At 37.2% G+C, this 15,291-nt stretch overlaps 1 protein-coding gene across 5 annotated transcripts in view; it reads left to right on the forward strand.

Annotated features, from left to right (window-relative positions):
• gphnb (gephyrin b) overlaps positions 1-15,291 on the forward strand; it is a 152,342-nt gene that overhangs the window by 24,716 nt on the left and 112,335 nt on the right. For 4 of the 5 annotated variants that reach the window (XM_077511522.1, XM_077511523.1, XM_077511524.1 and 1 more), the window contains exon 4: positions 1,127-1,182. The exons of the other annotated variant lie outside the window; for it this stretch is intronic. The gene's annotated coding sequence lies outside the window, so the exon portion shown is untranslated. The remainder of the gene's footprint in view (positions 1-1,126; positions 1,183-15,291) is intronic. 5 annotated transcript variants of the gene reach the window in all.

Here is a 15,291-nt window from a genome sequence, read left to right on the forward strand (position 1 = left end):
TTGTTGAATGTAATATTTCATCCTAACCAAAAAAATAAAAAATAAAAATGGAGGTGATATATAATGTATATTCCAGTTTGGAAGATCAAGATGACAGCAAAATTGACATTTCATTTGACAACATTTAGGTTATTATGATAATAGGAGAAATTGCAAACTTTACATTTTCTGTGCAAAAAAAAACAAAAAAACGATATACTGTATATTATGTCTATTTCAGCTAGCTGTAATTGCTATGTTGGGTTAATTTTTGGGCGCTCCCATTTTATAACACGTAAGTCTGGTGATGAAAGTTGATGTAATAAAAAGCAACGTGTAGCAAGCAGTGAAATCTGTTATTTTGGATAAGTAAACATCGTATATAGTTTATCATGTTAGTTAATATTGTACAGTTAACTTTTCTGATGCTTGTTGGGACAATCTTGCATCACTATTTCACTCATGGAATAGATACCAGTACACCTTCCCGTTTACCACTATCATTTTGTCTCAGTTGAATGCCTTCCCCTCTGCATCTGGTCTTATTTTGTTCATTTCCTCTTCGGTGTTGCCTTTGCTGTGATTGACTGTCCGGCAATCTCGCCGCTCTATGTTGGCCATTATTTTTCCCAATGTTTTAGAAATCACCGCAGCGTTCACACGCTTGTCTTGTCAAGTGTCGGCAGGACTTGGGGAATTTTTCTGCTCCACTTGGCAAAGTAGTACAATAGTGCGCTTCAAGCTGAATTTGTCTCTCTCGCCTCTCTTTTTGCTCACTCTCGCACTCTCATGTTGAAGTTTAACGCACGTACCTGGAATTGAAACGCATTAGGGTCGTGCTTGCGGAGTGGAGTTTACACGGTCCCACCTACAGGATCATCTCGGGCTAACTGGCCTTCATCCGCACGCTCATCCTCAAACCTGAACTCGCTAACTGGCTCGCTGCCCACTCTTTAGCGACGTTTCCGAGCCCACTTTGCAAGTCCTCTAATCTCCCCCTGGCTGTACACACTGCCTTGTCACAATGATTTCTGATTAGGTGCTTAGGATGCTTGTGTGTTTTACTGCCGGAAGAGTCTCCAGAGATGCACAATTAACCAGTGGATGGGAGCCAAATAACGTTCAACTTGTCATTTCTCCCTCTCAGATCGGCGCCATTGCTCTGCTGACAATAGTGGAGGCTTGATCATAGGACAAGAAAAGGTAAATAAATGACAGGTTGCTTCTATATTTCAACCATGCCAAGAGGACTCTATGCCCGGCCTCAAGATACTCAAATAAAATCCCATGTATTATAACTATTATAACTTTCAAAATTACAAATCAGAGGTTCTACTTCCCAAGCAGACAACTTCCCGCGGTCAACCAACTCGGGGATTGAACCTGAATCTTCTGTTTGGGAGCGCAAGCGCTACCAGTGAGCTAAAATTGTGGGCTGCCGGCACAGCTCAGCACCTTATTTAAATGCTCAGGAAGTGATGTTACTAAAAGGCGACCTACTTCAACAACGGCGGCGAATGACAGGAGAATGAATGAGATGGCATTGCTTGCGTTATTATATTGCATTATATTATATTCATATTCCATTTCATTTCAGGAGCAAATATTTTCCTCTGGCACTCGCGTCTCATAACTGCACAATACCCTGTGGTAATATGGTAAAATATGCTATGTTTGTAGCATTTAGCCTACAAGAAATGTATACTCAGGAGTTATTTGCAAGTATGTTCAAATGTATTTAAATATATATGTTTACTCCACATTGGCAGTTCCACACTTCCATAATATAGCACTTTCAAACAGCCGCAGCTGTCACAAGGCACACACACGAAACCTTTTGAGCAAGAGTAACAAACATACAATATATAGCAGCTCAGCGGTTTGCTAGCTAGCTAGCTACCAGCACTAGAAGCACATACTGTAGCTGTTGTGCTTCAGTCACTTGTCAAATGGCACAAAACATTAATCCATTCAGTTAAATATGACAAGATAATTGTTTTGGGGAACATAATATAGCACTTTCAAACAGCCGCAGCTGTCACAAAGCACACACACATAAGCTTTTGATGAAAAGTAACAAGCATACAGTTGGATAGAGCAGCTCAGCGGTTTGCTCGCTAGCAAGCTACCAGCGCTAGAAGCACATACTGTAGCTGTTATGCGGCAATCACTTGTCTACAAACCATTAATCCATTCAGTTAAATATGACAAGATAATTGTTTTGGAGAACATAATATAGCACTTTCAAACAGCCGCAGCTGTCACAAAGCACACACGCACATAACCTTTTGATGAAAAGTAACAAGCATACAGTTGGCTATAGCAGCTAAGCGGTTTGCTAGCTAGCAAGCTACCAGCGCTAGAAGCACATACTGTAGCTGTTATGCGCCAATCACTTGTCAAATGGCACAAACAATTCATCGATTCAGTTAAATATGACAAGAGAATTGCTTTTGGGAACATGTCAACTCCACACGGAGATGTTATCCATGTGCTTTGAAGTAAGTAGACATGCTCACCAATCTCGCAGACAAATTTGACTCAGGACACTAGCCGTACAAGATCCAAATGAAAAGGTTGGTCAAATCCAAGCTAAGCCTGATAGTCCTACGACATCAATGGGAATAAAAAAAAAGAAAAGCTTATGAAGCTTAACAAAGTAAAACCAACAATAGCGCAACAACAACATGACTTAACAGAACTAACACTTCTGCTCAGTCAACAAGCCCGAAACACTGGGCAAAAGTGCTTGGACAACACAATTGTTGAGAATGACTGATTTGAGGTTAGATAAGGTGCGCTACACAATATCCTTAGCAATGTCCAAAACATGTACCGTACATTTAAAGTAGACATATTTCATATTTCACATCACTACCAAGCAATCGAATATGTGCCACATAGCTGAAACTGTTAACAGCTAATCTGTGCTAACAGTACAGCGCTTATCTTTTGGCTTCGACATGACAGTGCTTCTGTGTTCTGTAATCTGACCGTCATTTGGAAATGGAATATATTTGCCAGGACTTGCTGCCAAGTCATGGGTGGACAAACTCTGTGTGGGAGTAAATTATTATTTTTTTAATTACATCTACTTTAATTATGGTGACATTACTGTTTGGCTAATTTAAAAAAGTTGCAATTTGGAACACTTTGCTCACAGACACATTTTTGGAAATAAGCAGCTAATAAGAGATTTACCCGGTTGTGTAATTTCACACTTAATGGGTGGGTGCGCACTCCAGAGACCCAACTAATTGTAAACAAGCAATAAAAAGTCAGTTTTTCAAAATATACGCCGTCCCCTTTAAGGCATTGGCCAACCTCCAAATGTTTAAAGTGAATTGAAGTCCCACTGTTTTTAGTCCCTCACTCTCAAAGCGATGATGACTGTGTTCAATAAAATGGCATTCCATCAAAGTCAAATGCGTTCATGAAAAGTTGATTTAAAAAAAATACATTAATTCAGTCTCACTTGTACGCAGAGAACAAAAAAACTAGACCACTTGCGTAAGGAAATAAAGGTGCCCACAGACGTGATAAAAAGAAGACATGATGGTGGCTTAAATATGGGTTTAAAAAAAAGACACTTTTCAGCCATCTAAAACAGTTTGCATGTGGATAAATGGCCAAAAAATAATCAATCTTTTTTTCTTGTTTGTTTTTTTGTTCGAAAAACCATTATGTGTGGACATTGCTTGAGACTGGTTAAGTGGAAGCCAGTGAAAAGCTTTTAGAGCTCCAACAGGGCAGAGTTTCTATCTTCCATTTTGGCGTTCTCCCCACACAATAGAGCTGAGAGAAGACTTGGTAAATCAGGCGGAAGGCAGCAATCTGTTTCTTTTTGTTATCACAAGTAGCTTTAATCCATTACAGACAGTTGGAGGGGGGGGTACCTGAATAATCTTATAAAACCCAAATTGGTTGTTTGTAGGATTCCTTCTTCACAGGAAAAAAATGATTTGATTGAGGTTGGTAGATGAAGTTGGGATCACACTTGAGGCCTGGGAAATCAATAAACTGAATATACATTTCCTTCTTAAACATGAAGTAATCCTGTAAAACCAATGATGATTGAACTCTCCAGATTTGTTCAGATTTTGACATTTATTTTTCAATTGAAATCAGGTCCAATGTCAAACTGGTGAAATTATAAAACATTGAAACTGTAATTACATAAAAAATTTCAGCATCACAATATGAAATATCCGATTTATATAGTCCTCCATGAAAGTGGACTGATAAACTTTCATGTTGAATCAACATTTTTGTCTATTTTTTGACATAACAAATGAGTAACTGAATGTTTGTGTATTTTCTTTGCTGTTAATTTAAATTAAAGTCATATTTTTAAATAAAGGCATGGGAATTAAGACTTTTTCTAAATTAATTACATTAAAATAAACAATAAAATAAATTCAATTAATCAACAAATAATTGACAGATTAAATAATCATAAATTGCAGCCTTAGTGTGTTAAATACATCTAAATCGGCAATATATATTCTTACGTACTTTACGAACTTTACTCACAAACTGTCACAGAAAAATAATTGTGGTTGTTTGTATTGTACTTTTTGGTAACTACTCAGTTCCCAAAATAAATTGTGGCATGCAATGCTGAACTTTTTCCACTGAAAAGTTGTTAATCATCAACTTTTAAGTGGGTTTTTGGTACCTATAGTTCACTCACTTCCCTTAGTTAACTATCGTTTATTAACATGAAACTCTGACTTGATCATCGCTACATTCTTCTTCTCTAATGGAGATGAAGAGGCGGAAGTGCTACAAAGTGATGCCCACCATTTAGTGGTGAACAGTGGTATTAGAAACTTAAACAACTCATTTGAAGTGAAAGTCCTGCTGTTGAAGTTGAATGCTACGAAGGTGTATTAAGGCCACGTATAAATGCTTTTTTTTTTTTTTTTAAAGAGGGCGGGGGCAATATTCAGAGAAAAAAACTTTCCAAAGTGGCAAATTTACGAAAAAAAAAACAAAAAAAAAACTTGTAAATTTGTGAGTTTAGAAAGTGGCAAATTTGTGAGTTTATAAAGTAGCAGATTTCCAAGAAAAAAACTTACGGGAAATACACATAGCATACTACTTGAATGTTTGTGTCAATTCTTTTCAGTCGGGTTTTCAAATAAGGAGATAGCAGAGATTAACTATATGATGTTAAGGATTCGCTCATTGAAGAACTATAGCTACGCTACATGTATTTCTCATAAGTTTCTGAGTTTTTTTTTTTCTCTCGCAAATCTTCCACTTCAGCAAATCTGCCACTTAAGTCGCAAATTTGCCTTTTTCTAAACTTGCAAATTTACAAGTTTTTTTCTTGCAAATTTGCCACTTTAAGAAGTCGCAAATTTGCAATTTTTTCTTTCTCGGAATATTGCCCCCGCACTCATTCACTCCCAGGCATTTTCACTGAAGCAACCCCCTTCACTCCCATCTGTTTTACTGGATTTTGACTGATTTTGCAAGGCCCAAAGAATATTGTGTTCTAAACATGGACATATTTCTATCGGTTTCAATTCTGCAACACTTACCATTAGAATATAGCTAAGTTTCATCATTATTGACAAATCTGTTTAAAACAGTGGGGAAAAACATGGCCCTGGTTGATCTCTTATACTCTGTTGCCACCTGCTGGCCTTTTTTGTAATAACTACCCTTGCTTCAAGCATTCTCTTCAGTTCAGACTGCATCTAAGCCGCCTTTATGCTCTAGCATAAAAAAACAAACAAACATAAAAACCATGTAACTACGTCTTTGGGAGCATGGTAATATTTAAAATAGAATGTATTTATACGTTTTTGGTAGCAAATGATTTACAAAAAAATATTTATACGTGGCCCTAATATGCCGTTGTAAATTGCTGAAAATGAGCAGATGAGAAAAAAAAATACTGTCTGCCACACTCATCTTGAAAAAGTAGGATGCATTATTTCAGAAGAAGCAAAAATTCCATGGCCTGTCTGCCATGATGTATCGAACCGTTGTCAACACTTACCCCACCCACCTGTAACCACGGCAACGCGCGCAGGTAATTGGCTGGCAGGATGTCACAGCAAAGCCAGCTGTGTTCCTTCAGGATCAAACTCTCTCCAATGGAGATTGTGCTGCCACTCGTGGCGTGGCACTTTTGCCCCCGCCGAGGAGCCCAGACGGGGGGGGGGCTGTTGCGACGGGTGGCAACCTGCACTCTATCAGCAGCTGCCAGCATCCGCGTGGCATCCACTTCACACGCCAGCAGCTTGATTAGCTATCACTATTTCATCGAACGTCAGACAAACACATACGCGAAAATGTATTTCCTCACTACGTGCGCACGCACCATTGGATGCATATTAATGTGCTCCACCCACGATCAGACGGCCATCTTCATTAATATTCCCTCTGATTTCCATTCAGGCAGGATTCCAAATTCTGCCATTAACATTAATGGCGGCGTGGAAATATACCAACAAGCCGTGTTGAATTAGTGTCAATATTCCCCCTGCCGGGGTGGACGCCTCCTTCCATCCAACCCTGCTCAGCCTGGCAGGAAGTCTGCTCCAGCCACACACCCGTGACCCCCAAACACTGGCCGTTGTCGAGGAAAAAAAAAAAAGAGTCCGCCATTCGGAAGCAGCTCCTTTTTAATTGAATTATTGCAGCAGTGAGAGGCTGTCTTCGCTCGCCGCTAATTGCTCCATTTTCCCCGCATCCTTTTCACTCGCAATTTTCTGCTTGGTGTCTCTTCCCATTTCCTCCCTTGCCTCTGTCGACGGTTTCACACAAACCGTCTTTAATGTTTTCGTTTGTTTCTTTATGAATCAGTCACGCCACTGTTCTCTGGCCACACATGATTATTCCCCAAATAACATAGGCGTGTCTAGCCCATTTTTGTGGGTGCAGTTTTGGTTTCGTTTTGAGTTTTGTTTTTTAAATATCGTTCGTTTTAATTCGTTTTCAGGGTTATTCTGTTAGTTTTTATTAGTTTTAGTTTTTTAATAAATGCTACGTTTTTGTTTAGTTTTAGTTTCTGTATTAGTTTTAGTTTTTTGTTTTTTTGTTTTTTAAATGTGTATGACATGCACAATATTTAAAAAAAAAAAAAACATTGGAGCGACGTCATCTGAAGGTGCTTTTCTATTGGCTGCTGCTTGATGACATCACTTCTGTGTGACACACTTTCAAACGTCCTTATTCCGGTTAATATTAAAATAAATCTACTTAAAATCACATTTAATATCATCCCCACTGGCTCATGCATTTAATTAATTACCAAAGACTCAAATTATTGTTAGTTTTGTAAACATAAAATGTCATTTCAGTTAGTTTTCATTTTTTTAATGCATTTTTGTTTTTATTTTATTTCATTAATGAATTTGTTTTTTTAATTTTAGTTTTAGTTTTTTGTTAGTTATAGTTAACTAAAATAACAAAACTAACTAAATAACAAAAACAAATCTTAAGTATCCCCCAAATTTGAGCGCTCTCAAGAATTTTTTTTTTATTGTAACAAGCTAGAAGTTTTAAAACCATCCAGTACTTTGTACTCCCACATCTGCTTACTAAAGTGAGCACTGGCTTACTTTAAACAAGGGGGGGGAAAAAAGAAAATTTCAATCAATATCAACACATGATCACTCACACTCCTAATTATAGTTTTTTTGTTTTGTTTTTTTTTCTTTTTGAAAATACTTTAATTTTAGTCTTTTATTAGTTTTATTTTTTGATTGTGTGCAAGATCTGGAAATAAACAAGAGCACAACTTTTTACCACAACTAATTATAGTTAGTATTCTAAACATAAAATATAGTGAATAATAATATATATCGTTTCTTGAACGCATTTTTTATTATTATTTCGTTAACAGAAATGTTTTTCAATTTTATTTTATTTTATTCATTTTTTTTTAGCTTTTGTATAACATTTGATTGGAAAAGGTCTGAACTCAACCCTATCAGAAACATTTGGGATGAACTTTGACAATAATTCTCAATATTTTCTACTTAACTACTTATTTCACCATTCATCAGTAATATGGAACCCAATTTGCTTATGATCAATGAATGCAACTATTTATCATTGTGTGAACCTTCCAGTTGCTGTTTGCGTTTCTACTATATCCACTGGTGATCATCTCTCTTCTCCATGCTTGCTTTTGCAAATCTGCATTGATCCCACGTGTCCTCGGCTCGAGGGTACAAGGTGCTCCTCTTGATTGTTTTTTCTGACTGATCATCACACTCATTTCTCACATGGCGTGGAACAAATGCGTGTCCCCTACTATATGATACGAGCAGATGATTAAAAATGAGTCTTGCTGAATGAGTTATAAGATGCCCGCCGACGAGATGGTCCATAAATCCCGTGCTAGGTCACACTGCCCAGTGGAGCCTGCCTCTTGCTTATTAATAGCAATTTAGCCTCTTTGGTGTTTGATGCACTGCGGCTCTGGCTGGCCAGTCGGGCTGCAAGGCCGCTCCCCTCTGCACTGCCAGCACTCAGCCCGTTTCCACGTCACCGTTTCAGGGCTGTACTGACACCTGCTGGCCATGGCTGGTTCTGAAAGAAGGCATGTGTTGGAGTCATCTTTTCACTGGTGCAAAGATTAAGAAAGAAAAAAAAGTTGTAAACGTTCTGCAGCTGCATTCACATGCTGATATGACCATTAGGCGCAGACTTGATACAAATGCTTCATTATTTAGGTGTGATGGGGGAGAGCTAAGCCTTTAAGAGTGGCTTAAAAACTCCCTTAAGACATTAAGTCATGCCCTACTTTCTCCCCTACTACACTTTTTTTTTTTTCCCCCTTTCAAAATCCACCATCGTCTTTAATAAATAACAAGAGTGAGAGTGTCCACAGAGCAGTGTCCTACTCTAGTTCTAACGTGACACTTTTTTATTTAAATATTTTTAATGAGGACTTTTAAGTGTAGAGAATTGTTTCTGTTGAGTTGAACAGCCCCAAAGCGTCTTACGTAAAATGATCTGACTTTAACTGCCAGGTTTAAATCTCAGCTCAGCTCTTCTTGTGTCGTTTTGCATGTTTCTCCGGTTATGCCGGCACTCCTAGTTGCTCCTATCCCCCCAAAAAAAATAAAAATGTCAGATCGAAGACTCTTAAATTGGTCTCTGGTTTGGTGTTTTTGTCTTTTGTTGTTTTTTTTTGTTTTTTTGTTTTTTTTTGTTTGTGATGTCATCACAGCCGAGATTCAAACGCAGAAGCTGCGAGGCAGATGTGTAAACCACTAGACCAGAATGCTGTTTGAAATATCAATTCCACATATAGTAAATTAATTTTACCTATCGCAAATATTTTGAATTGCTTAACAATACAGGAACTGATCTCTTAGTAAAAATGGTAAAAAAGTTGAGTAGTTTTACTTTATTTAACTCTTATTCTAATTTTACAGTAGTTAACATCTTTTTATACTTCTATGACAGTCAGGATGGTTAAAATAAAAATTTTTTTTTCAGACTGATACCAATACGAGCACTCAGTTCTTGGATCATCACCGATAACGATACCAAGTAGCGATATCACTCGTGCTTATGATACGTAAAATTCTCCCCACCCAAAAAAAATGACCGACAGTTTTAAGAAATTTACTTAAAATCGGATGAAATTAATGGCAATTTTATATTCTTCTAATTTCTAGTTCCCGTCACAAGTTCAATACCTTGAAATATGGCCTGGTATTGGCCCGATACCGATACCTGGTATCGATACTCACCCCTCCCTGGGTACTGTATTCCTTATTTTACCTACTGATGACGCAGCATCTGCGATTGGCTGGCACCCAGTTCAGGGTGTACCCCGCCTACTGCCCGAAACCAGCTGGGATAGGCTCCAGCACGCCCCGCGACCCTTGTGAGGAGCAAGCGGTTCAGAAAATGGATGATGCAGCATCAGGAGCAACTGAAGATTCCGTATCTATAAAAGGCACTTCGACATGGTCACAACAGATTGAGGATTGAACCCACAACCTCTGGGTTGGGAGACCACCATGCTACCACTGAGCCATGCCACCCCAGTTAGAATATTTTCTGTGCCGTTAATAACGATATTACGGTAATGCACCAAATGAAAATAAAAATGCGTATTTTGGAGTCACTTAGCACCACTTGATTCAGGATTGGGTTCGACTTTGATGGTTCCACAATACTAAGTAGATGTCTCCATTCCCCGCCTGTAAAATTCTTTCGTTATCTCTTTATGCGCGCATCTTTGCATCGTGACTCTCTTAAACTTTAAAGTAGTAGTAAAGAGCGATTTGCTCAGTGGGGATTATTCATCATTGAAATGCCTTCTGCACTCCCTGTAATCTTTCCTGGCACTCATTTTCGCTATCTTGACTCACACACACACGCACACCCCTCCCACCAGGTAAATTAACATTATTGGCTCAGAGGCAAAAAAGTAATATCATCATGTCATCACAGGTTTTTTTTTTTTTTTTTGAAATAATATCAGCAGGATTATATTGACAGAGAGGATTAAATTGTCCTACACGGAACATTATGAATCTTTGGGGGGGTCTTTGTAAATTGCTGTCTCCTCCGCATTGCCACATATTAACATACTGTAATAGCCAGCTGACAAAGAAATCCACCATTTGATAAATAGGCTTTATTGATCCATGAAATGGCCCAACGTGAGCCGTGCTTGTGGTTTTTAGTAATGAGGGGGCCGAATGAATCAATGTGAATTAATTGTGATGCTGCACCTCTTATCATTATTGAGTCTGTTCCATTGGTGAGGTCCATAATCGCCGCATAGTCACTGTGTTCCGAGCTTCATATTGACCAGGTCTGAATAATTACTGACTCCCAAACTACAATCATAGAGAAATAGCTCTTTTTCTTTATTTTTATTTATTTATTTATTTATTTATTTATTTATTTTTATTTTCTTTTATTTTTTTTGAGAGAGAAACTATTCTCTTATTTCAATCCTTTTACCCCGCAGGCTCAGGGACTCAAATTGATGTAACACTTATAACTAAATGACTTTCCTTGAAGGACATTTGATTTGCTTCTTTCATGCAGTTGCAGCTTTTGATATCCATTTAATTATTTATGAACATGTAATAAGATACTGGCGGATGTAATTTCATGCTTTTGTTCAAATGTAGTGGTTGTCTAGTCACCTGTCCTTGACCAATAAATAGGCTGGCGCTGTTGCCTGTATCAAATATTAACACAAGGTGGTGCTCTTGTTGTCTAGAAAAGCTTCTTGTCAGCCTGATGCTGGTCTATTGGGTGGCAAGGAAGCTTTTAGATTGACAATGACATCATTTTTTACATTTATTTTTATTTTTTATTTATTTATTGTATTTATTTTTATTTATTTATTTATTTATTTATTTTTTTATTTTATTTTTTTTTATTGGAAAAAATGGTACAAACAACACCATTGTAAAGAGAAAAATAAATGTGGATAATAATTGGTCAGTTATTTCTTATTCTGGCCCTATGGACATGTAATTAAAAAAAAAAAAAAAAATCACATTCAAATTGACATACAGTGTTTGAAATGCACTTCTTTTCAAAACTAATGTTTCCTAAAATTATGGCCCGGGGGCTATTTTGCGGCCCACCTACCAGTGTTCAGTGGCCTGTGGCATATACTAAAAATTACATTTGACACAAAAAAAAATACCATGGGTGTTTTAAAAAAAAAAAAAAAAAAAAAAAAAAAAAAAGGTTGTATTTTGAGTTTGTGTTTTTTAAATTTATTTAGTTTTAATTAGTTTTCAGGATGCTTCTGTTATTTTTTTTTTTTTTTTTTAAGTTTTAGTTATATAATAATTGCTTAGTTATATTTAGTTTCAGTATTAGTTTTAGTTTTAAAAAAATGTGAATTACTTCCATCCACCCATTTTCTGAACCGCTTGCTGCTCACAAGGGTCGCAGGGCGTGCTGGAGCCTATCCCAGCTGGCTTCGGGCAGTAGGCGGGGTACACCCTGAACCGGTTGCCAGCCAATCGCAGATGTGAATTACTAGTTAAAAAACACAATAGGAGCGATGTCATCTGAAGGTGCTTTTCTATTGGCTGCTTTTCTGTGTGACACACTTTCAAACGTCCTTTTTCCGGTTAATTTAACAATAAATCTACTGAAAATAACTTTTAAAATCATCCCCAAAGACTCATGCATTAAATTAATTACCAAAGACTAAAACGAGGGACATTTTTGCTATAATTATAGTTAGTTTTAGTTAGTTTTGTAAGCATAAAATGTAGTTTCAGTTACTTTACTTTTTTTTATTTTTTTTTTGTAAACGAAATTGTTTTTTGAATTTTAGTTGTAGTTTTTCCATTAGTGGTCGTTAACGAAAATAACCTTGCTAGTGATGGAGAATTAATTTTTTTTAATGGAATAATTTTGGAGAGAAAAAAAGTTTCATTTTGGTATTAATGTGTTTCCTAGTTATTGTGAGCCATCATTAACATGATCCGAGTATTCACATAAATGAACGTCATAAATAACTCGAGCTTCCAAAGTGCCAAATTCACACAATGTAGCACATCTTAATGGACAAAATATTGAAGGCCTTGAATTAAGAAAAAAAAGCATCACTCTTATAAGCTTCTTGATTTTTACGAAATTGTTGAAGATGTATTTTAAATGACGCAAATGAGTCCTGACCACCACTTCGTCCGGTCTGTCGATAATGATGCAATTGGTTGACATTTTTTAGGGCATAGGTCAAAGGTGATATGCAGCATGTCCTTGACCCACTAAAGTGTGATATTTGCAAACTCGTGAAGAATAATTGTTTGAACATTTTTGCATGATGCTACAAGGGTGTGTCAGCATGTTCATGGCCTGTTGTCTGTTGTCTTTTTTTTTTTTTTTTTTTTTTGCAACGGGATGAGCCAACATAGCTTTCGCGTCGCTCTTTCCTTTCTGCGGCCCTCCGTGGTGTCCTGGCCGTGCCCGAGTCATTTCAATCTAAATGCAAATTTCATCAGCCTCTCACTAAAAAAGACCGATATTAGTATCCAAGTCAATGTGTCGTGTGGACATGTCAGGCTCAATAGCGACTAAAGAGCGGAGAGTCGACATTCTCCTGCCATTTTTGACAACTCAAGTTTATTCTCTCTATTTAGGTTATTTCCAAAATGTATCTCAAAAACATTAGTAGAAATTAATATATTTTTTACATATTTATTCTAGGGATAGACCAATAATCGGCTCAGCCGATTATTGGCGCCGGTATTCACCATTTTATCGGATATCGGCATCAGCCATTTTGAAGAATCATACGGCCGATAATAGATCCATTTTAAAAAGTGTTAACTTCAGGGAACTAATTATTTACATATTCAGAGATGCTGCAGGCCCTGGGAACTCTCTTTATGTTTTTGTTTGAAATTAAAATTCAATTTTAATACATATTTTTGAATTTTTTGGAACTCTTTATTTACTTGAAAAAGAAAATAAGGCTGAACTTTTTGTCTATTTACTAGAGCTGTCAAATGATTACATTTTTTAATCAGATTAATCACATCGAATTTTGATTAGTCATGATTAATAACTGACATAAAAATGCTTTTTTCCCAACATATTTTGCCCGCTAAATTTGAAGCACACCTGTTATGTGTTAATTTTTTCGACATTTAATGTTATGAGGACATCTTCAAAAATGTATATTCACTGCACACGCTCATCCTGCTATTTCTAATCAATTAATTCCATCCATCCATTTTCTTGACCGCTTATTCCTCACAAGGGTCAAGGGGGGGGGGCTGGCGCCTATCTCAGCTGGCTGGGGGGACACCCTGGACTGGTTGCCAGCCAATCACAGGGCACACGGAGACGAACAACCATCCACACTCACAAGCACACCTAGGGACGGTTCGGAGCACCCAATTAACCTGCCATGCATGTCTTTGGAATGTGGGATGAGACCGGAGTACCCGGAGAAGACCCACACGGGCACAGGGAGAACATGCAAACTCCACCCAGGAAGGCCGGAGCCTGGACTCGAACCAGAGTTAATCAATTAATTATTTGCATAATTTAAATTGTGGAAAAAAATGACCTACGACATATGTAAACATTTATTAAATGCTTTACTTTAATGCATGTACTTATGTTTATTACTCAAAGTCCAACAGCTACCTTTAATGTAAACATCCACTGTCGGCTAAAAAGGATCATCTGCGGTCAAAATTAATAGTGTGATTAATCTGTGGTAATACAATGATTTATGTGATAATTTTTTGTGATTAATTAATTAGTTAACGCTTTAACTTTGACAGCACTACTATTGACTAATATTTTTTTTTAACTCCAATATTTTACAAATCCTAAAAAATGTTCAATAAATATATGCTTAAAAATTAAGAACTGGTTTGTATTTTTTTTCAAATTTTGATTCCAATATTTTTAATGAATATTGGCTCCAAATATCGGTTATCGGCATCCTTGTCCACAAAAAAATGTCCACAAAATTGCTAAAAATGCCAGAAAATTGATACTAAAAAAAGAGGCACACAAATGTCTAAAATGTCCAAAAGTGACCATAAAATGCCCAAAACGATCATGTGCACAAAATTAATAAAAAGGTCATTTTTTAAAGGTAGAAAAAGAAAAATATTCAAAATAATAAAATGTCCAAAATCAAAACAAGAAATTGCATAGATTACCATAAAATGTCCACAAAATTGCTAAAAATGCCAGAAAATTGATAGTAATAAAAAAGGCACAAAAATGTCAAAAAATAGCCATAAAATGTCCAAAAAATTAAGAAGTGAGACAAAAAAAAATTACTACATGTCCATACTGTTTCGTTCATCACAATGTTAAAAAATTTTGCGACTCCAGACAGATTATTTTTTCTTTTGAATTTATTTGGCCTAAAATGGCTCTTGTGACAGTAAAGATTGCTGACCCCTGCCCTAGAGAAACCCTCCAAATAAAACCTCATTAGTCGTCCATATGTTGTGTTCCGCCTCCCCGAGCACCCTTGCCCCTGCTCGGCCGCAGCTCACTGGGCCTCTGCGCATGTTTACAAGACTAACCAAAAAAAAAAAAAAAAAGACACCGATGATAAATACATCCTCCACCCTTTCACATTTCTCTTCCCCTCTGCCTGCTCCACATCCTCCATTTTGCCCTCCTCCGTCCGTCCTCTTGTTGTTGCAGTCGGGTTAGAGGGATGCCTGGTGAGGAGGAGAGAGAGGAGTAAGAGCACCCCTGGGGAGGCTGCACTCTTCGGGGTTGTTAACATGCAGGTTGCATATTTCCCAATTGCAGAGCAGCCTTATCTCGCCACGCCGGGTCACTCGAGCACTTCCTCACGAGTGT

The sequence above is a fragment of the Festucalex cinctus genome, chromosome 21, assembly GCF_051991245.1.
Source record: "Festucalex cinctus isolate MCC-2025b chromosome 21, RoL_Fcin_1.0, whole genome shotgun sequence".
Lineage (NCBI taxonomy): Eukaryota > Metazoa > Chordata > Actinopteri > Syngnathiformes > Syngnathidae > Festucalex > Festucalex cinctus.